This window comes from Anas platyrhynchos, chromosome 2, assembly GCF_047663525.1.
Source record: "Anas platyrhynchos isolate ZD024472 breed Pekin duck chromosome 2, IASCAAS_PekinDuck_T2T, whole genome shotgun sequence".
NCBI classification, from domain to species: Eukaryota; Metazoa; Chordata; class Aves; order Anseriformes; family Anatidae; genus Anas; species Anas platyrhynchos.
The window spans coordinates 82014289-82037169 of NC_092588.1; the positions used below are offsets into that span (position 1 = coordinate 82014289).

A 22881-nucleotide genomic window follows, 5' to 3' on the forward strand; every position below is an offset into this window, starting at 1 on the left:
TGCAAAGATAGACTCCGCAAAGCATCTGGACACATTTGCAGATGAATGTTCACACAGATGACTTGGGTTCTTCTAAAAGCACTTTAAAAATACTTGTGCTATTCCATGGGGAAAATCTGCATAGATTTGTCACAGTTTTGACATAAAACAGTTTTGAAAGCTGAACATTTTTGTATCTTTTAAAGCATTCAGTTGCAAACTTCAGTAGATCAATCTTACATAATCTTACGTACTTCTGTAATTTGTTAACAGTTGTGCAAATTACAGCCTTCAAGAAACTCATATTCCTTCAGTAGGCTTTGTCAGACATTACTGAAGGGCTTCTCCTTGTCCTTATAGAAGCTTCTCTTGGGTATATAGCGTAATGCTCAAGTGTCTCCCTACAGCTATTCTCTGAAGCAAGTAATATATTTGCATTTTCTTTCCAGTAAATAATGTGGATTTGTGTGAGTAAACTTGCCTCTATCTGCTCTTATCTCTAAAAAAGATATAACAAAACATCAAACACTGCATTTTCTCAATTATTTTTTTTTAAACACTTTCACTACATCAGAAAGCCTCAGACAACTCTCAGAATACAGGCAAAGACTGGTGGAGAGAATATCCTCATGTCGTATATGCTGTGTAAACAAGATACCAGTTACAAAACTTGAGCATACATATATAGTTTACACCTACATATCACATCAAGCTACATTACATACAGGTATGGAGTTTACATTAAGCATAAGTCCCACTGACTTTCATAATCCTGAAACGCATGATTTCCCATGGTTGCCAAGGCTCTACATCTGTTTTCTGGCGGGCTTTTAAATACAGTTGTGTTCAATAAATAAAATTTAAAAATGCTCCATCTTTTATAAAAACAGATAATGAATTAATAAGTCATTTATGTTGATTCTTGGAATTATATAAGATACATTGTCATTCACTGTATGTGTGCATATACATAGATGGATGAATAAAAATAAGGAGGAATTTCACTGGAAACCATTTCAAATGGCAGGACTGAATTTAGTAAGCCCAGACGGTACATATAATCTTTGTTTACAATACCTTTTCCTTCAAGACTACCTGTATCTAAAGTTGACTTTATTCTAGTTCATGGAACAAGGCTTCTAACAACTGAAGTATTGATAGGTTTACAAATGTAAAGATGTTCAGATATCAGCTAGAAGTAGAAATTAATTTATTGCATGACAGTCCAGAAAGAAAGACTGTGAAAGTCTTTCCTCCTTTAATGTAATACCCTGTCAAAGGCAAATGAACAAAAAAGGATTTAAGAGGTGTGAAAGTTGTCTCAAACTCTGTGCACCGTTTTGATTGTTTTTCATATATACAGATAAATATCTTTCAAAAATAAAATTAAAAAACAAAAAAACCTCCAAAACACTTAATTTTCCTCCTTTCATCCTGCCCCTTTCTCAGTTCACTTCTTGGCCTTTCAAATAAATATCTTCTATTTTTTATGCAATACCCTTAGTGTGTTATGACATGGGATTCAGGGGCAGCAAGGGATGATTATTGTTGCTATTTTAACAAGTGGAATATTTGTGTGGAAAATGGTTCCAAGGGAACCAATGTGCCACTAGACTATTTCAATACTCCTGCAACCCTGCTACCATATGAATGAAAAATGTCAGAAGTTCACTTATTAGAAGCAAGGACCAAGAATGCCAAAGATGTCATGATCGTTCCTTTTCTGCTACTGCTTGTATCCTCATTCTGTTACCAAACATTCCCACAGTAGCTATCAGAATGAAAGCAGCAGCATTAGACTGTTAATAGTTGAACAAGCCTACTACCTATCATGTATGCATGCTATGATAATTCACTCTCCAGTTTATCCATGAAGCTATTAATTCTGTTGCTGAATTGTTTTGCTTCCAAATTCTCTTTCAAATACCAGTTTTCTTCAATGGCAACAGATTATTTGTTTTTAAAAGGAACAAATATTTAACCTTAAAAGCTATTTTGCCACAATGAAACAAAGTAGCTTAAATATATTTGGTCTCCCCATTGAACAATAAGCCATCTAAACTAGCAATTCAGAATTCTTGCAAGCTAAAACACACCCTCCTTTGGTGCACTGAATTCCTCACATAACCTCCAAGTTTATGAGCAAACATGGAAATTTTTATTAGGAAAAATGCAGAAGAACAAAAGGGAAAAGTAAAAGTGGAGTAACTGTCCTACAAGAAAACCTAATATTTAATCCTTTCAAAACAGTGTTAAGATGAAACTTGATTATTTATTTATTTATTTATTTTTTCCCAGAATGGAAATGCCACAAATACTTTGAAGGGAAGTGCTGAAGTATTTCAATGAGAAACAAAATATTTGATGATAGCTGATACTATAATATCTGTTTTATTGTGATTTAATCACAATACTTAAAATAAGATGATTGTGGATTTATTTATTTATTTAATTAATGCATTGCATATATTGTAGAATTTCTTGTTTCAAAATGACAGCTCTTTTTACTTTAGGTGTGATATTTTGATTCAACTAGCTACTTGGATTGCTCCCAATGGGAGGCAGTCTAATTCCGTTATTCAGATATAAGACGACAATAAACAGACTGTGCTTCAAGCTGCTTCTGCCATCTTTGAAATCTCCTGCTGGAATGTCATCATTTTGTATTGTGCTACACACACTTCTAGAGAAAAGGTGCGAAGAATATGTTGGAATATTGAAAAAAAAAAATCCTTGTTTTGAGTAACAAGAGATGGATTCTTGAAAAATCTGTATTTTTTCATAGAATAACATCACTTTCCCATTTCAAATCTCTCTGGGAACTAAACTGAGCTTTATATCCAAGTTGGTTAGCACACTTCCCTGAGTAGCAGCTGAGAAATTTGCCTAATAGATTTGCAGACAAAACAGCATATTGGCTACTTCTGATTTCTTCTATGCAAAATATATAATTTCTAAGAATTTGATCTTTTATTGTAGGCTTATATTAAAAGCTTTTAATATAAACTTTTTAATATAATTATAATTAAAACTGCCTTTTTTAGAGTTAGGGTAGGTGAAACAGCTGTTTCCAGATAAAATATATATTGCAATATTGCCCACAACATCAACACAGGTTTGGAAAGGACCCTGAACTATTTCAGACCCCAGGCTGTTTTCAGTTTCATAGGAGTGTTACACAGAAAACTGTTCAGCTGTGTCCTCAGGGCTTCTATGCTGGCTGCTGACAGAAGCCAAACCTTCATTAAAAGAAAAGCGATCTCAGCAACTGATGAGCTGTTGCTCTGGCAAAACATGCTATTCCTGAGTTGCAGAGCTAAAATCTTTGTGCCCACCTCCTGTGAGGCCACCTGGCAGTTCTGCCAGAAGCCTGGGTGTCCTTTCACTCTGTAAGACAACTTTCCCAGGGCTGCAGCTGCTCAAACACAGGGCTGCTATATCAGCTCCAGAGCTGACAGCTGGAAGCACCAGGTCCAGGCAATACAGAAGGCATCTGGGGGCAGCTCCTGTGGAACCCTCCAGTGCTCCAGAAAACTGCCACGTCCTGGGGGAGAAAAAAGTTCTAAATTGAGTATTTTGGGATGCAGTACTATTCTCTACAGTGATAATACATGGTCAGTAAACTGCCTCAGACTGTAATTTCTGAACTAAAATAAGAAATCTACTTCAGTTAGGGTATTCTGAGATGTTAATAGCTGACTTAAAGCCTCCAAGTTATGGAAAGGTAGTCACACGACTCCATGGATTTCTCCAACAGCACCATGCCCCTTAAGAAATAAGTTGCTAGCTTTGTTACACATGCCTCACTTTTTAAACAGCACATGACACCTCTTTCAAATGGCAAAATGCTGTTGCTCTCTCCCCACTGCCATTTCAAATGCCAAATCTATACTTTAGGAGGAAGACTTAACTAAAAAGATCACTGACAACCATATTCCCACATGATGAACTTAGGCAAGCTGCAATATCATTCTACACCAATAACAAAAGCTGAATATTTATACTATAACTAGTTGTTGTAGATTTTCAGCTGGCATGCTCTCCCTGTTGCTCTAAGATGTGTTATACCATGGCCATCATAAATAGCCAAAATCAAAAAAAAAAAAAAATCAAAAATACAATTTCAAGGAGCAGTGTTATCAATTCACATTGGGTGATGAGTTATTTAACACTATTGTTTGCGTTCTGATACCTACTTTCCATTATCTGACTTTTAGCATTCTTTCCAGACCCAGTGAGAAACTGTAAAAAGAGGCTATAAAAGTGAGGCAGAACGAGGCTTGAATCCAATTGTTCCGAGTTCTTTTCTCATCTTCAGTTGACAAATGGTGCTGTGAGATTGCGAACCCTCAGCCAGACCTTCCACAATCTGGCCACAGATTTTTAATAGGGCGACAGCTAGAAAAGACAGAGGGGGAAGGTTTCTCAGAACAGCAGGTGTAAATCCAACTCATACAGAAATAAATCTCTCTGAAATAAAAGTTTAAAGCAATATTTCCATTATTTTTTTATTTTTTATTTTTTGGTTAAAAGCATGCTTAAAGCGACAGAACAGTAAAACCAAACATGCTTGTTTATAAATACCAAAACAAGAGAAAATTGCAGATGGGAGAAACACTACAATTTTCATAGCATACAATAAAGGTACATTTCACTTTACTATTGACGTAGAAAGACATTGCAGCTTGCCCAGATTCATCACTTGTGAATACAACTGAATCTAATGGAACTGAACACATAACCGAAATGGTATGGGCATCTAAATTGCCGATTGCTGACTGCATAATGCTTTGCCATGACAGGGTCTCAACAGATGACAGCCCCAATAGATTCAGGAATGGTCACCAAACAGAAGATATTTTTACACTAACATTACAACATCTTCCTGCTAAGACACTGCCACCAAATGCCTCCCCTGCAGTGAGAAACTTAGACCGAGTAACAACAGCACATGGCTTGGAGAACGTGCCGTCTGAATAAGCTAGGCTGCACATGCTCTGCGTGTTGCCTGTTTTAGGGATAGAAAGGTAAAGAGACCTGCACAGATTCATGCAGTAGGTCAGCCCCAGGACCACGTTAAGAACCACAGCATGCAATGCTGGCTGCAGAGCTCTATCATGCTACATGCGAAAGACCTCTCAGCGCTGGCAGGTTTTACTAAAGCCCTAAGGATTACAGAAAGTGGCTGATGACTGTGATTAGTTTTTATTGTTTCTTGTGTACCAACAGCATGCTCGGAGCAAAAAACAAAATGAAGACAATGCCTGCTGTAGGGAGAGGGGAGAAAAAAATAAAAGTGGCAGATAAAGAAACGAAAACAATTACAGATCTATCATGCTGGCTCAGAATCCAGGCAGTTACAAAAATAATAAAGTTAAATAATAAAGTTGCCTGCAGGCAATCTAAAAGGGATTTAATTATTTCTGAATTACCCATCTTGGATGAAAAATCATTTCCAGCCAGAACCAAGAGAATTAAACATTCTTTTGACCCTGGCATGAACTATATTTTAAGGAACTTTTAATAGCGCAGCTGTGTATCCTTGCTTTGTTCATAAAATGTATGACGTTATGTCAGCCACACATTAGATGAAAACACATTAGTAAACACAACACGGAGTAGTGATGTATTTAATAGTAAATACAATAAACCGTAACCAAATTGTTAGCTGGAGTATATGGTGTTTATAGATTTTACAAAAAAAAAAAAAAAAAAAGAATTTTAAATGTTTACAAAATGCTTGTTTTGTTAGCACTATTGTATTTTCCTCTGCTTTAAAAATGGTACTTTTCACCACATGCAAGTTACAAAGCATATATGTAGTAGGGATTTTTTTTTCCTCACTTTTTTTGACTGCAGATAGACAAACTGATGCTGTCTATTACACTCAAATGCACACATAGGATGGCATTGCAAGACTAGCTAGAAATTCCACTAATTCATGTAATTTAACATAATTAACAACCATTTGTTAATTTTTTAACAAAAAAATTCCCATTTATTTTTAAAGGCAAAATCACATTGACTTCTAATGCATGCTGAGGTGAATATACATCTGTGTGCTACAAGGTCTGGAAGACAGCTATCCATTGCATGAGTAGCTTCCAGAGTCAAACTGAATCATTCATCCCTGCAGCTACAGCAGCCTACCTGCAATCCAGATTCCTTGTTTACATCTCTACACGCTTTGTGGGACCAGCAAAAACACCCTCAGCCTCTCATTGTTGTTTGTCTGTACCGATTCCACCCAGAATTCTGGATTTACAGAGTGACCTGGAATGAGGAGGGTCTTTATCCAGGAGGGGAGGAGGCACTCCAGGCACACAATCCAGAACGCTTCAGCTACCTCCCTGAGACAATTCACTACAGACAGCCTTAAGTCCCATGAGTGTTGAAGAACTTTATCTTGGAGGAAAAACAAAAAAAACAAACAAAAAAAACCAACAACAACAAAAACGTCACCTTTAAAAGGGCCATACAGTACAAATAACAAGGTAACCCCCCAAAAAACATGATTTTTCTTTCATGGCACATGAATATCATTTTTAGAGCTGTTACTACTAGATATGCATTCTCAGATATTCTAATAGCTGATTAGCTGTAAAGTACTGCTTTATCACTTGCTTAAAAAAAGTCAGTATTTTTAAATGGGATACATCAAGAAAATACTACCAAAATGTTTTCCTCTGTTAATCCTGATACTTTCTTAATGAAAAGTTCATTATTCCTTCCCCTGCCTCCAAAACATGGATGCCTAACAGTCAAGAATTACAAGAATTTTGGAGTTGGGCCAAGGATATAGTAACACTAGGCTTTCATGATGTCTCCTCACCAGAACATGGAAAATACAGACAGCTGAAAGAATACCTTCCCAGCTTTCATAAAAATAAATAAATAAATAAATAAGCAATTGGATGTGTAAATTTACTTCAGTTCTTATTGAATAGAATATGATTAATGGATTAATGTACCTACATTAAAATCATTGATTCAAGATAACTCTACTGCAGGAATGGCAAAATATTTTTAAATACTATACAGAGGAGGTTTTAAAATTACCTCTATATCTCATTCCATACAATTATATTGCAATACAATAACACAGTTACATTTAATTATAATATCTAACTTAACACAAAAGGCATCCAAAAATTTTAAAAGATAAATGTCCTATCTACCTGCAATAAATACTCTACTGTTAGACAGTTAAATTGCTTGTCAAATGTTCTCATGAAGCTTTGATGGGCACTTCTATTTTACGATAGGCTTTTTTTCTTTTTACTTACATTATAAATACCTTGGCAGAACGAAACTACTTTAATGGTCCCTGCCTTTTGCCTCAGAAAAGTCTGGCATAAAAATTAAGAGCTCATACTTTCTGCAGGCATTCTGAAAGAGTTCCTTTTGATCCTTCATTTGGAAAGCAGACCTATGTGTATTTATTTAAAATTATCTTTATCAATAGAGCAGCTACAGCTAATAAATGCCTTTTGGCATTCTTTGGCTGAAAAGTCATCATCAGCAACATATAAAACTGTAACTTTTTCACAAAGTCAAAAGCTGTTGTCTCTCAGGAAGTCTGGAAATAAGGTTTACAATGCTTATTCCTCTGACTACAACCCGGCCTCCTCCTCTGAGCTCCCCCAGCTGTGAACTCCCAGGAGCAGAGGGGGCTTCACCTTCTGCCCAGCCTCCTGCCACCGGCGTGATACAGAAGGGGGAACCACCCTTGCATGCAGAAGCCGTTTCTAAATCTTTTAGTATTTTTAAGCAACCTACCTGTAGGACAAATTTTAACTACCTGAAATGTTTAAAGATTTGCTTTTGAAAGAGCAATACCAGTCAGCAGAAATGGATGAAATTAACACACACTATAAAACACTGAAGTATTATTTTTCTATATTTTAGTTGATTCATGATTAGTTATTGTCAAAAGAATCAATGTAGCTAATGAGGTATTCTTTAATAATTATTATAATTACCTAAGAATGTACTGTTCATATGTAAATGACTTTCCCAGGTAATGAATAAAACCAGTCAATCAACTAGCTCTACAAAGGTAAAAATTATGAATAAAAGATGTTTTTTTTTTCAGGCTGTCCGTTCCTCAATTGTAGAATACAACTATGGTTACTCATGTGCTATTGCCAACAACTTTGTATTTTATAAACAATCATCATAATAATTAAAGTCCAAAAAAAGTATGTTTATCCAGAGACACACATGAAAAGTGTTTTAAATACTCCTTGAAATGAATGATTTAATGATTTTGTGCAGAATGACATACCAGCATCATACCTTAAAATACTCAAACAGCACAGAACTACCACTACACTGAAAACAATACTCGTGTTTCCTTGATCATCTCACTGGTAAGTAGATGAGAAAAGACTGCTCAAAAACATGGTAGGAGGAAGTAGCAGTAGTTCTACTGGACTTGCAATAGAGCAATAATATAGAGGTCCTACAGTGTATACCATTGCAGTTGCTGTCTGATTGCAATTATCTGGAGTAATGCAGGTTAACAATATTTTCCTAATATGGGTACGTTACAAGTAGATCTGCAACCCAAGTTAGAATTCTAGTATTCATTACTTTGTAAGAGTTTTAGCAAGTAAATGTATTCTTTAGCAAATGCAGCTGCACCTTTTTATTGCTGTCATCCTTCTCTCTCCACGAGGACTTTGGCTTTGTTTCTGGAACTAGAGGTACAAGAGGAGGCCATTCACTGACTGCAGCAGAATGCAACCCACCACCCTCCACAAACCACATTTAACAATAAACCCACTTTGGAAGCTTCCAATTAGGTTCTACCAACAGGATGCTGAGCATTAAGCTCATGTCAAACAAAACATTTAAATCTTTCTCTTCAAATGTGCAAGTAATGTTGTTTAGAAGCAGAAGTTTATCGTGTACTCCACTTAGATATTAGATGGCCTCGAGGATGAGAAACCAGAATACTTTGCAATTCACAAGACCAAACAGTATAATTTACAAATTAGAATGTAGGCTAGTTGAATCTCTTCCTTTTTTGCCCATGGTACTCTAATAGGGATTCAGAAAAAATACAGAAAGGAAATAAGATTGGAATAGTTCCAATGCTTTATCTAGCATAATATAACAGCACATTTCAAGATGTATGACCTTCATGTTCATGATCCAACTCTTAAATGCTGATTTAATTAAAAAAAAAATCAACTTCTGGCCTCATAATGAACACTATGCTGTTCATTCAAAAGTTTTTCCGTTAATATTCAGCTCATCATCACCACATATGACCATTTTATGGACATTAAAAAATTACTAAACTTTTTTCCGATATGAACAATGTTGTCACATTTCTAAGACTTGCCTAACTACAACAGTGAGCCCTACACTCTGAAAAACATTAATACCTTTTCACAAGTACGCAGAGTAAATCGAGTGCATCTGGGACACACCCTACTTCCTGTGATAAATCATGAGCAATAACTATATGCCATACTTCCCACAGGCTTTATGCTTTGCAGCACTTCACATGCTATTTTGTTTATATGTCAGATGCATCCTGGATGCATCCAGTTTACCATGCACTGTAAAACTAGGCAGTTTATGCAGAAATCTCACGATTTCCTTGAATTCTTCTGAGTATAGTTTTCAAGAAAAAAAAAGAAAAAAAAAAAAAAAGGAGAGAGAGATAAGAGAGACCTTTTGGTGGAAACTCAAAATACAGGTAACTCCAGATGCAGCAACTTATCAACTTATAGATAGATGATAGTGAGAAGCATGGCAATGAAAATCTTTGTCCCAAACCACGAATAAACACTGCAGTATGGCCAGGAACTACCCACACTCAGACATCCCATCCCAATCCCAATTGGGGCCACATTTATGACAGCATTTCTTAGACAACTCAAAGAAGTTAATTTTGCCTAAGTGAAATCAAGGTACACATGTGAAATAACTCAACTTCACTTAATGTAAACTCTACTATTAGAAATTATTCATGCTATTATAAATTTATTCTGAAGATACTTCTTGCTCCACACAGTATAGTTTCATGCAGTACAGCATCATAACAGGATAAACCCTGTAATCTGAGCGTTGCGTTATGACTACTATAACATATCTTTCAGAAACTGTAATGGCACACTGCTAATTAACAGCACCAGCTACACTCACGTTTTCCTGCAAAGCACTATTGGGAAGGAAAGGAGAGTGATGATACTAGTATTTATGAATTGCAGAACCCAGACTGCCTTCCAGCTGTTTGTTACTATCTTTATTTATCTACACTAAATAATTAAAATAACAGAGTAAATATAAGAAAAGAAGCCATCAACAGTATTTAGCTCCAATCAGAAATGGATAAGGTTTGATAAGGCATGCTAGTTTTGAAACATTTTCAGACACAAATGATTTTTCCAATATTTAAAAAAAAAAAAATTAGGTGCGGTCCTGCAAGACAGATCAATTCCTCTCTTCTCTACTGAGGTATCTACCTCTCAGAGTCTGTTAAATGACTAGTTTGTTACACATAATCCAGAAACAAACTTAGATTTTGCTTTTATGCCTACAGGTATCATCTTTATTAAACCAATATGCCTGCCCCATTTATACTTCAGATTTACCTGGATTCGAATAGAGTATTACACAAATTCCAAAATTAAACTAATAATTCCTACCACGCTCAGAACTATGAGGGAAAATTAGAATGCTTCCTCCTGAATAACAAATTTCTGAAAGAACATCAAGTAACAAGACCAACTAGGTTTTAAACTTTTTTTTTTTATTCAAAATTGTATATTAATTCATAACACCTAATTTATTTGTGTCATCCCTAACATCTACTTTTTTTTTTTTTATATATGTGATAAGTCATCTTGGCATATATACATACAACACTTTGTTATTTCACGTGATCATCTTTGACCTAAATTTGTAAAACTTTAGGGACTGGGCACCAGTCACGGAGCCACTGCACGGTGCATCATTTGTTGTTGTTGTTGTCTGCCCTCCCCCATTTCCTTCCTATTAAACTGTCCTCACCTCAACCCCAAGTTCTTTCAGTGCCCCCTGGCCACCTTCTTCAGTTCTCTCCCTTCCCCACAGTTGGGGGGGGAGTGGGGTGGGCAGGTGAGTTGCATGGTACCGAGCCACATTAAACCACAACAGCTTCAATGCAAGAAAGCACTGGACCAGCAGAACAGCCTCAGCTGCTCTCAGAGATGAGGGGCCACCGTTGTGATGATGTGATGCAGTGCTCCCCACAGACAGGAACAACAGACAGGCCACCAAAACATGCTGTACTTGCCAGCTAGTCCTCCACTTCCACTTGGGCTCTCTTGGCACAACAGGTTACTCAGCACAGCCTGGTTTACACTCCCAAGTCACATCATTCTGATCTCTGTAGCAGACTGTTACAGTAGCACTTTGGGCAGATGTTAAAATAAAAACAAATAAATAAGAAATCTTTCTTTTTAATTGATTCTCAAATCCCTATAACAGTTACCTAATAGGATCATAGTTAACCTAGCACAGCCAAGTGTACCACCAAACCATGTTCCTATGCACCACATCTGTGTGTCTTCTGAATACCTCCATGGGCAGTGACTCACACAATTCCCTGGGTGGCCTGTTCTACTGCCTCACAACTCTTTCAGTGAAGACATTTTCCTAATATCCAACCTAAATCTCTCCTGACACAAGTTGAGGCCATTTCATATAATACAAATATTGTATATTTTTATAAACCTACTTTAGAAGTTACTGCATTACTAAGAAATACTCTTTTTTTTTTTTTCCCCTCTCCACAAACATAACTTTTTCTTCTATTGGAACAGTAAGAGGGAGGTGAAAGAGAAAAAGAGAGACAATGTTTTGTGATTATTTTTTTATAACTTACTCATGATGAAGCTACTATTGTTCATGTAAAAATATATATATAAATTAATTAATAAAAATTATGCAAAATAAGAAATTATCCACTGCTATATCTTCCCTTTATCTTGGTATCCAGAGAATCTTCGCCTATAGCTTTCCTGTATTTCGTCTCTACTTGAGTTCCCCACATGGATAAGTGAAAACTTTCCAGTTTTGCTTCTCAACATTAATCAGACTTCAAGATGTCTGGATCTAAAACAAAGACTCAGACATCATGTTAAATGGATGTAACATAACCAGTCCAACTATATTTAGAAAGTTATTAGACTGCTTCCTCTCCAATACTGACATATGCACACACAAATAATTTTTTATTTAATGGTGAGCAAAATTAGAAGTTTATAAATCAAGTTTATTACGCATTTCTGTAGCCTCAAGCTGATGAGCACAAATTAAATTTTACGTTAACCTGCTTGAGTAGTTAGCACACAATTAAGATCCTGAAGAACCACGCTGGTGGTAATAACAATATATGAGAACTTGATCTAAATCTTGGGATTTAACAGCAGTCTGTGAATGAGTTTTTATGCAGTCTATCACTGCTGGAAAACAGTGTAATATAATAATACTGGACTATAATAATTCAGTGGAATATAATACTGGAGGAAAAAGGAGTGAAGGAGTGAATAAAATAAATGTTTTCCCCTATTTGTTAATGCAGTTCTCATTTACTATCATTTCAGTTAGAAACTGTCTGTTTTGTTTCACAAAACACAACCCCATAAAGCAAAGAGCCCTACAAATTTTAAGTATAACAGTCTCTAGGTCTGTTCACACTCTTAAAAAGACTAAATAAGGAAATCTTTATTGCAGCTCAAATTTCTTATTATCCAGCATTGAAATATTCAGAGATGTATGCTTAAAGACCAAAATTTATTATTTGCCAGAGACTGAATATACCTGGAATTCAATGCATTTTCCTATGTTTTAAGTTTTCTTTTTAACTCAAGATGATCATTTTTCAGATTTTTTTTTTTTAAGTAAGAATAGTGTATTAGGATTTTAAGTAGATGAATAATTGCAATAAAATATACAAGTAAATATGTGATTTTAAAAATATATATACTCCTTCATTTTCAACATACTGCATTATTCCTTGTTCTTAAGTTAACTCACAAATACAGTGTCAAAAAAAAAAAAAAAAAAAAAAAAAAAAAAAAAAAAGAAGCCCCTAAATATAACCTGTTCTGGAATTTTTACTTTCCAACTGCAGTACAATTGTGGGTCTCTGATTGACACATTGATTTATTCCCAGCAAGGGTCCTGTAATTAATGTGACCTTTTGATAAGGTGGGAGATATGGGGTGAGACAAGTGCTCTCATGAGAGCTATTAGCAACTTCTGAGCAATTGCTAATGGTAGAGAGTTATCTTTTTAATACAGTTTGGAAGATAATTGACAAACCATGATAATGAGTATGTATAGGGAAGGAAGGTGAGCATAGAAGAGGTGCAAGAACTGGTAATTACTCCAAAAGAGACAAACTTTCAACACTGGATAAACTGCATTTGTGGCTATGGCCTCAGGAATGCATTTAACAATCCCAACAAAGTGTAAGAAAGAAAGAAATAGGCCTACATGGGCCAAAAATAAAGAAAAACAAAAATCTTCATCTGTCTTAAGAAGCCTTAACTCTGCCTTTACACAGCACAACAGGTGGTTTTATTTCTTCTTGTCAGATGGTATTTGTACCAAGGGAATTCTCATTTCCCTTCCCATCTGGTTCTACAGAGTGATATAACATAATACCAAGATGACAGAGTTCTACTAATGTTATTTGAAGATTAGTTCTGTAACAGAGAAACTAACTTGGTATTTCCATAATCAAGACCTAGTAACCAACTCCTGACAACCAAACCACAAGTATTTACTTCATGATCATATTTTTAAAACATAAGGTAAGATTAAGCTGTCCAGTAGTAAACAAAAATTGCATGAATATCTGTCACTTGGCAGTCAAAAGGATATTTAAGTTTCTTTTTGCTTCCTAATTGACTGTACACATATATCATATAAAACCAGATTTGTTTACATTTACTGTAAATATATACATCTCAAATATGATATATCTCATTACAGACACAGATAGTTTGTGTGGAACACTAAATAGCAGAAAAGGCTATAGACACATAAGAGGAGAAATGTAAACAAATAAGAAAAAAGAAAAACTGTGAGGAGACTTCTTTCAGATCTAAAGGAAACAGTCATCTATGACTATAGACAGGACAAATTTGGTCATCTAAACAGAAAACCAAAAACTCCACCCTCCTGTGTATATGTTTTTGTTTTGTTTTTTTGTTTTTTAATATTCAGACTGCCTACACACACTCAAATCTTCCCTTCCCCCCCCCCCCCCCCTTTTTTTTTTGTCCTTTACAAGTTATTGTTTAGGTCCAAAAGCAGATCAAGTCACTTGACAAAGCTTGTCATTTTGGCTTAAAACATCATCATAAGACTTTGGAGAAGGAACAGCAGAGGTTTTCAGCATTTGTCCAATGCTAATTTTGACAGCAATGGTGGATAGCCAGTAGCAAGTGGCAGTAGATTACACACCAAAACCTTATTGACAGCAAGCTTCCTTTGGGCAATGAGTCTTTATGGAGTTGCATGCAAAACTCAGCCAAAGCAGGATGCAGTGAAGGAAGTGAAGCCACAGAGCACATTTATGTCACTTGAAAGAAGAAAGCATGCAATAATTTCAGTGTCTGTGAAGAACAGGTGCCACTGATGAAAGAATAGCTTTTTGGAAATTGGAATTTCTCAAATAATTTATAGAAATAGTAACCTATGTCACATCAGGATCTCCAATTAATACTTTTGTTTTGAAATCAATGGTTTGTGAGATAGCTCTGCATTCATTTGAGAAAATTAAAATTGAAATTATTCTTGCAGTTTAAAAGTAGCTGTACAAAAAAAAAAACAAAAACCAAAAAACCATTAGTATTTATCACTATTCTTTAATATGTTATGCTTTGTACACTGTTTGTCCCTACATATATATACATGCTTTAACACTTCGTTTTTACCTAAATGTATTTTAACAATATAAATGTCATGAGGGAAATAAAGATCAGAGATCATGAGTGGGTAAAAAGACAGACCTAACTACTATGAAATTACTGGTTTCTAAAAATCTCAAAACAGATCCTTTATTAATAACATTCTCCTGTTAGAAGAATGTTAATCTTGTTGCCAATCTTCCTCTTCCCCCAAATCTTATTTTTTTCATTTGTTTACAGAGAAGATAAGGCTTCAGACATTTATGCTAACAGACACTGGTTGTTACAATTCCAGCCCTCTGGATTGCATAAGGTATTTAGTAATGGATCATGGAGGAGACAGATCTACACCCAGAATGCTAAGTTGAAGAAATGTAATAACATGCAAAAGTTTGAGACCTGCCAGGAATCAGAGATACAATCATCTACTTTTTGCAAAAACGACACAAATCTGAGACATGACCGAATATACACAGGGTACAACAAGGGAGCTCTAGCTGCCTGCACATTGGTGCTTCCACATAACCTTTTCCATCTTGACCAGAAGGTGAAAATGGTCAAAGTGGTTCCTTTCAACTGCTGGTCAGCACTGCAGGCAACATGTTGCATCTGACAGCAATGATAGGGCTGGGGCCGGTACCCCATGCCAAGTGCAGCCACAGAGGTGTACCTTGTGAGGTACACCCTTTGCGAACAAACAGCCTGTGGCAGGAAAGGAACCTGTGAAATGGAGCCAGGAATCATTAGGCTTTCTTTCTTTAAACTTTTCCGACAACAAAGTTGCTGTGTTTATAAGAAGCAAACTAACAAAACAAAACATCACCACAGGCACCTTAGTTTCTCTTCGTCTTCCTCACTGGTAACTCTGTTCCATGAGAAACGTTAAGGAATTCGATCACAAGGCAAATGAAAAAAAAGTCAATAATGCTCACTTATCATCATCACATGAAGGCCTCAAGGTATTATTTGTCTCATGCTGAAGTTTCTCAAGAGAAAAATAGCACACACATACTTGGAAAATTAATCTTACTTTAAAATGTTTGAAGTGGCATGCCCTTTTGAGTTTTTGGTGAGTCTTTTTTCTATTCTTACAAAAGCCAGGAATTTCTAACTTTAACGTTTAATTTACTGACACTTGTACAGGGTGTGGGCACCTGTGGGTGCAGGTGTATTGCTGTGTTGTTGTTGCATGTGGTGATGCTGGGGCTGCCCCATGCTGGCCCCAATGGCCCCACTGCAGGGCACGGCTGGGCCCAGCACCCAAGATGGCGGTGCCTCGCCTCAGGGACAGCCTGGGGAAGAAAGGAGGGCACCGCACTGCCCGGCAGCTGACAGAAACAAGGGGAGAAACAGCCCTGCTGGCACCCAGGGGAGAGGAGGAGGAAGGCTCCAGGCACCGGAGCAGAGATCCCCCTGCAGCCCATGGGCAGCAGGCCATGCTGGATCAGACACCCACTCTGCTGCCTGTGGAGAACCCCACACCAGTCGCCTGTGACAGCAACTGGCAAAAGATCTCTGTGTCTTCATCTTGAACCACAAGCTTTTCCAGCATATTTACTGTTGAGGAAGGGGAACAAGAGAGTGGCTGGGTGGGCATCTGACAGCTGATGAAGGTGAACCCACCACCACTATTAACTAAAACTATATAAAATGCATATGAATAAATATTTAGACATATATATTTTTAGTTGCTTTGCTTCCTTTTTAGCTTGGATGACTTGATTACTGCACCTGCTCTTTCATGGAAAATTTCTTTGGTTCACACTGCATTAGCGCAAGCATCCTTCCCTGGTGTTTATTTTTCCTTCATTTTCCTCTGGGATGAGTACCAGGATGATGCAGGTGAGTTACACCTCCCAAGAAGCCTAAGCTCTCTCCCTCACTACACAAGCACGCCAAGAAATAGTGGATGGCAGGCTGCTGTAACATGCACAGCCTGCAGCTGGTGCCAGAACAACTGGTGAACAATTAGCATGACCATCAGAGACCTCAACGCATGTGCACCAGCTTAAAGCCATCATTCATGGACATTGCAAATGGTCCAAACCACCAAAAAAGACTTCAATGCACAATGGCAATAAACTGTATATGGATCACCAGAGCGTACTGAACACATGCACAAAAGAATAAGTCAGAAAAGGTAGAAGCTGCAACAGAAACCATAACATCTAGCCGAGTTGCTCTATGTAACATAACTGTTCACATATGTAGCTAATCCAGAGCCATGTATTTCTTCTGTTTTTATTTTTCACTCTTTTTGTAATACATTACATTGCTTATGACATGAGCCTTTGCAGGGAATAAAGTCTGCAGCCCTACACAGGTGTTAGTTCCAGAACCAGAAATAGTCTAACTGTGTCACTGGTGCTCATTAGTACTGCTGAGAACTGCCGTGCCAGCACAGCCATTTTGCTGTCGGCGTTCATCTGCTGCTGCACTGTGCCATGCTGATGCTTCGGCCTGCTTGGAGCTAGCTGGGGACTGTTTGTGCTGTGCTCTACTGCACAGTGTCAACGTACCCTCAGGGTCCAGTGCTGCTTATTCACTTTCCTAATAAGTGCTAACCCACTAATAACAGTTCTTGCAATTGTTACAGAGCAAGCAGTGCATATCCATCCTGCATATGTTTCCCCACAATTTACCCCGTGGCATTCTTAGCTGTATCAAAATCTATCCCTTAGCCATCCAAAACAGAATAACAGAACATAATGAAAAAGAGGGAAAGGGTAAAAAGATTTCTACTTGTTCCCTCCCCCCAACTGTTTCTTTCTTTTCCCTTAACAGCTTACTTGCATGACTACATTGCATTACATTTGGGTAAGGAATTTCACCAATAAAAATATTCTGCTGAACACTGAGCAAAACGGAAACACATGTCAACTAAACAATGAAGTTTAAAGAAAAAAGCATCAACCCCCTAACCCTTAATTCATGTTACCAGAATGCAAAGCAATTATGCTACCATGCTAACACCATTATCATTAGTAGTAATGAGAAAACTTCTCTATCAGCAGACATGCAGTAAAAATCTATGAGAATAAGCATCCTAAGGGATTAATAATTCTAGTAACCTAATCTGTAACACTATTAAAAGTACCCTCTCTAGCAAGGGGATATTAATCTTTTTCAAAAAAAAAAAAAAAAAAGATAAAAAAAAGGGAGTAACTTAAAAATAGTCAGTGTTCAGCCACAAAATTAAAGGTTAACATTTTTATGAAAAAGACCAAAGATTTCCATCACAGAAGGTATAATCCAAATGCAATGAAAGTGGGACATAGGAAGAGTTCAGAGCTCTGCTTGTCCCCTGTGCCCAAGAGTGTCAACATCTCCCTAAAAAACCCATATATATTCTTAAGAGGCCTTGTACATTAGCAATTTTAGACTGAGATAAAAGCAAACAGAGTGAAGAGGAAATTAAAAAAAAAAAATGTCATTTAATAATCACTTTTCATTTAAAGGATACATTCAAATTAAATTTTAGAGCAATGAGGAATGCATGAGGCCCCAAGAATCATATAAAACATCACTCAGTTTCTTGCACACCTTTTTCTGTTCATGAGTAACGTATCTATTCCTATGCCAAAAACAGCCTCTTATTTTTTATTACAAAATTACAATTTATTACAAAATTTTATTACAAAAAGGTGGGGGGGGGGGGGGGAAGAAGTCATAGAAGAAAGTCAAAGATTCTAAAAGTTTAAGGTAGTAGAAAAACAGACCTGATAAAATATGATCACAGGCAAAAATAAAATGACAATAATAATAACAACAATAATAATAATAATAATAAAAATAATGAAGTGTATGAATTCTCTCTCTCTCTCTCTCTGCAGTTAAAGGCTATAGCTCAGTTAAGAGCACTGGAGAAACCTGTCCTCTCAAGTCTGTGAAACACTCTGTACAGAGCTTCAGAGACTACTGCATTAGAAAATTTCCCTTGGAGGATCACTACTTCAGAGCACAAAAAGACCCGCAGAAGGCAAGTGTAGGATTTGAAAGAAGACAGAACAAGGATGTTTGAATCTATTGCTTTGTAGGCAGGGAACATTCAGAGCCTCCTGATACATCTACATGCGTGAGCTTTTCACAGAAGCATCAAGAGGAAAATCTTAAACTGTTACTCATTTGCAGCAGAACTTACCTGGTGCTCATTTTGAAGTCTTTTCAAAGTATCTCACTCCAACAGATTTCACATTTCAGATGTTTAAACTTCGCCTTTTTTACCCCCCCAGCAATCAATTATTTAAAAAAGACTGTCACCATTTAGGCATATTGCTCGCCCCCTAAACCCCTTCTGCTTGCTCAGATTTGCAAAAACATTCTCACTCCACTTATTCCAACGAATTTATAAATGCATCACTGAAAAATGAGTGCTATGAGGACAGTTTGAGCCTGATATCTTGGATGGATAAAACAGTTAATAGTTAAAATGGTTAGTAACACAGAATTTACCCTAGCTCACAGTCAGACCCAGGCAAACTCCATTTCCTGAGGATCTCCTTAAACACTTCCCTACCAATCCTAGAAAGCCTCTAGCCACCTCCTGCTCAGGATATCAATTTTCTCCTTCTACCAGTAAGGACGGGGTCTGGAAAGGTGATTAGCTGTTGGAAAATGGAACATATGTAAGCAGTAAGGCATTCTACCACATAGTATCTCCAGCATCTTTTAGTGGTAGTGAGACATTTTTAACAAGCATTGAGGAGGTGTGCTGTATTCAGGTGGCAGGCTTACTAGGTGAGCCTAGGCTTACTAGGTGAGGCTTAATAACAAAAGTAGGGATAGTTAAGGTTATATTTGAGTATTCCTCTTCATAGGATTCTTATGACCCCCTAATTATATTCTCACTTGAATTAATTTTAAGAAAAGTAATTTCTATATTCTATTGCATCCTACATAATTCTGCGTTCCGACACATTAACAAGTACTGTGCTAGCTCTTGGCACAGGACCATGCAATTCATTCAGCTTTTAGAAACGGATGTCTATGAAAGAGAACTTGACTAAAAAGCATGTACAGGCAGCAGCAAATTGCAAAATTCAAATATTTGGAAATTCTAGGATTAGAGTAATTGCTAAGGAGTTAATTTACAATTCAGGAACATAGAAGTAAACACATGAAAATAAATTTGGTTTATTTGCATCCCCCACATCATTGAAGAAGAAACAATGAAGAACACATGCAAGGACACCAGGGCTATCTGCCTGCCAACAAGCTAAAGTTTATTCAGTGCAGCTGCAAAACACAGCACTGTGCCCATATTAGTGTTGCTTTGGACCAGAACCACAATGTCTATTGCACCATGTGGCCATACTGCCTCAGATCTCTGCTACCTAGAACATTTCTACCCATTTTCCACTGCACAATATAAATGCTCATCAGTATGGATTCTAACATTATTAGAAACATTCATGAGCTACCTTGGAAAAGCCACAGAGCAACAGCATTCAAGACACTGCAGAGGAAGACAGCCCATTCACCTTTGACAAATTCTGCCTAGGTGCTGCTGCTTTCTTGTAACTTTTTCTTCTCTGCACCCCCTGAAGCTCTGCTCCTCTCTGCAGGCTCCCCCACTCTAAAATCCAGTTGCAGGACTACATCGCATCACCATGACTCTCCCCACCCCTTCAAAGCATCATGTCAGGAAAAAATCTGGTCTATCCCACAGAGCCTCAGCTGCTCCCAATGGACTGAAACATTCTCTCCATCCCACCTGGCTTTCCCCTCTCTTCTTATAAGGGAAAGCTTGTTCTCTAAGAACAAATAGACAGGTACAAGCCATCACACCACAATATATGAAATACTGAAAATATTATTCATATCAAAGATTAATCTCCAGGGTCCCAAAGGAATATTGCCCAAAAACTTTAATGACAGACTATCAAAAGAGAGAAAAAGAAAGAAATAATAAGTGTCAAATGGAGAGAGGGGGAGAAGGAACAATCTAACACCTCACCTTATCCCCAGAGGTTGATGATGACTGTAAAGGACAGGACTGATGAATAACAACAACAACAACAAAAAGCTAAAGCTAGTCCCCCTGAGAACATAGTGCTTAGACATTGCCTCATTGTGATAATTTTCATTTCTAATCACCCAATGATTTCAGCCCTCATTACGTTTTTAATAAGTGATTTTATGCTTTTTTTCCTGGGCTCTCACTCTCAAAAAACCTTCACATAAAGCCACTTCTTAGTCCCCCTTCAAGTCTCCCCATGAAATCTTTTCTTGATGTAAAGCTTATAAAAATATTAGCAATGGCTAAACAGGTGGTAGCTGTGGCCCCAAATGATCACGTGGACAAATACTCTTTATTTATTTTCTTGTGATTTTTGATCTCTCTCCCTCAAAGACCAGATACTCTCTTGGCAAGCACAATCTTCCAGACAGTTTGCATGTTGTCTACCACAGAGAGCTGGTAATCTCCAGGCTAGAAAGGCTAGACAATTTTGCAATGCAAGCGAGTAACAACCACCACCACAGCAAGAAGCATGGTATGCAAAGCCTCCTTATCCTGAGTAAACTTACTCGGGCTGCAGATGGTGAATGTAAATCACCTGGATGTCAACCATCCCATGCCACCATCATCCCATCCTTCATAAACTAATTGCACTCTGTAGGAATGCAGCAATTTGCTTCTGTTTTCTTTGAAACAAATCTTTTTTTTTTTTTTTTTTTTAATTTTATTTTATTCTTTTTGGTTGGTAAACCTAAAGGGCCTAGTAGCTAGCATACTATAATTAGAAGAAAGAAGTTTTTCTCCTCCCTTCCCAGACATCTAACCATGCTCCTTCTCCAATTAGGTATCGAATGAATACATCTCATAAGATTACATTTTTTTTTTGCTTGGGATTGGATAGTAAAATCAGAAATGACTAGTAAGATTTACCCTTCTAGGAAGTATTAAACCCCAAACATTTAGCTGGAAAGATCCATTTACCAATATGATAAATTTTATATTCTTTGCAGCAGACTTCCAACTGGCATTGTTTGATGGGCTTATTGTCAGCTGAGGATCTGGGTCTTATGGTTTTATTTTATTTATTTTTTATTTTTTCCACAGTGTCACTGGCTGCATAAAACAATAGAAGGGCTAGAACAAATAGTCTCAGTATTAAGTTCTGTTGACTTAATTAGTTTTTTGTTTGTTTGTTTTGGGTTGGCTTGATTTAACTTAGAGAGAAAAGTGAAATTGTCTTTCACCCTTTTAAATTCTTAGTGAATTTGGGGACATTGCAATCCCAAGCAATAAACATTATCGAAAGAAATGCAAATGAAAACAATATCACATCATTAGATCTTTAGGTATTAAGTTAAAGTAATTAGTCTTCAACTCATAGTAACTATAATATTACCACGCAGCTCTGCTACAATAGTTTAATTAAACCAAATACCCACTAGATTTGAAATCTTAATAAAGATGAAAAAGATCAAGGCCACAGAGTTTGAAAACTCTAAGAAAAGCGTAGAACTCAGGTGGACAGTGGTTCACATCTAAAAAAGGTGCAGAAGAAATAAGTGACCAATTTTCCACGTCAGTAAGCTGTGAAACACATAAGAGAAGCTACATTTGAAGAGATGAACCCAATTTATGACCTTGCCTCGCTTCCAAATTCCACAGAAGAGTTTCACCAGACTTGTTACCACACAAAGAAGTTTTTAATTAAAACAAAACAAAACAAAACCAGCAACAGAAGTGAAACAACAGAATTAGAACTTTTGTTTCAGTTACTTCCTTACTCCTTGTGCTGTATTGTGTTGCTAACATTTTCCAGATTGTAAACACCACAATGCTTTCACTGGCTTTGCTGAGAAGAGATAAAAACAATCCTTAAAACAAACATTTTATCCCTAGCTAGCCAGAGCAAAAGATAACTTCAAACTTCTTAGGCTAAGACTGGAAAACAAAGGCAACTGTGGAAGTGGCACTAGTTGAACTAGGAAGCTTGCTTTAAGTAAGGACAAAGGACATATAGTTACA

General features: G+C 36.9%; 1 long non-coding RNA gene across 1 annotated transcript; it reads right to left on the bottom strand.

Moving 5' to 3' along the window:
- Positions 1-508: 508 nt before the first annotated feature.
- Positions 509-20590, bottom strand: LOC119716228 (uncharacterized). Its single transcript, XR_005264000.2, has 3 exons — positions 20321-20590; positions 4176-4377; positions 509-3523 (listed from the first exon to the last, which is right to left on the bottom strand). It is a non-coding gene; the product is annotated as an uncharacterized lncRNA (long non-coding RNA).
- Between the last annotated feature and the right edge of the window lie 2291 nt (positions 20591-22881).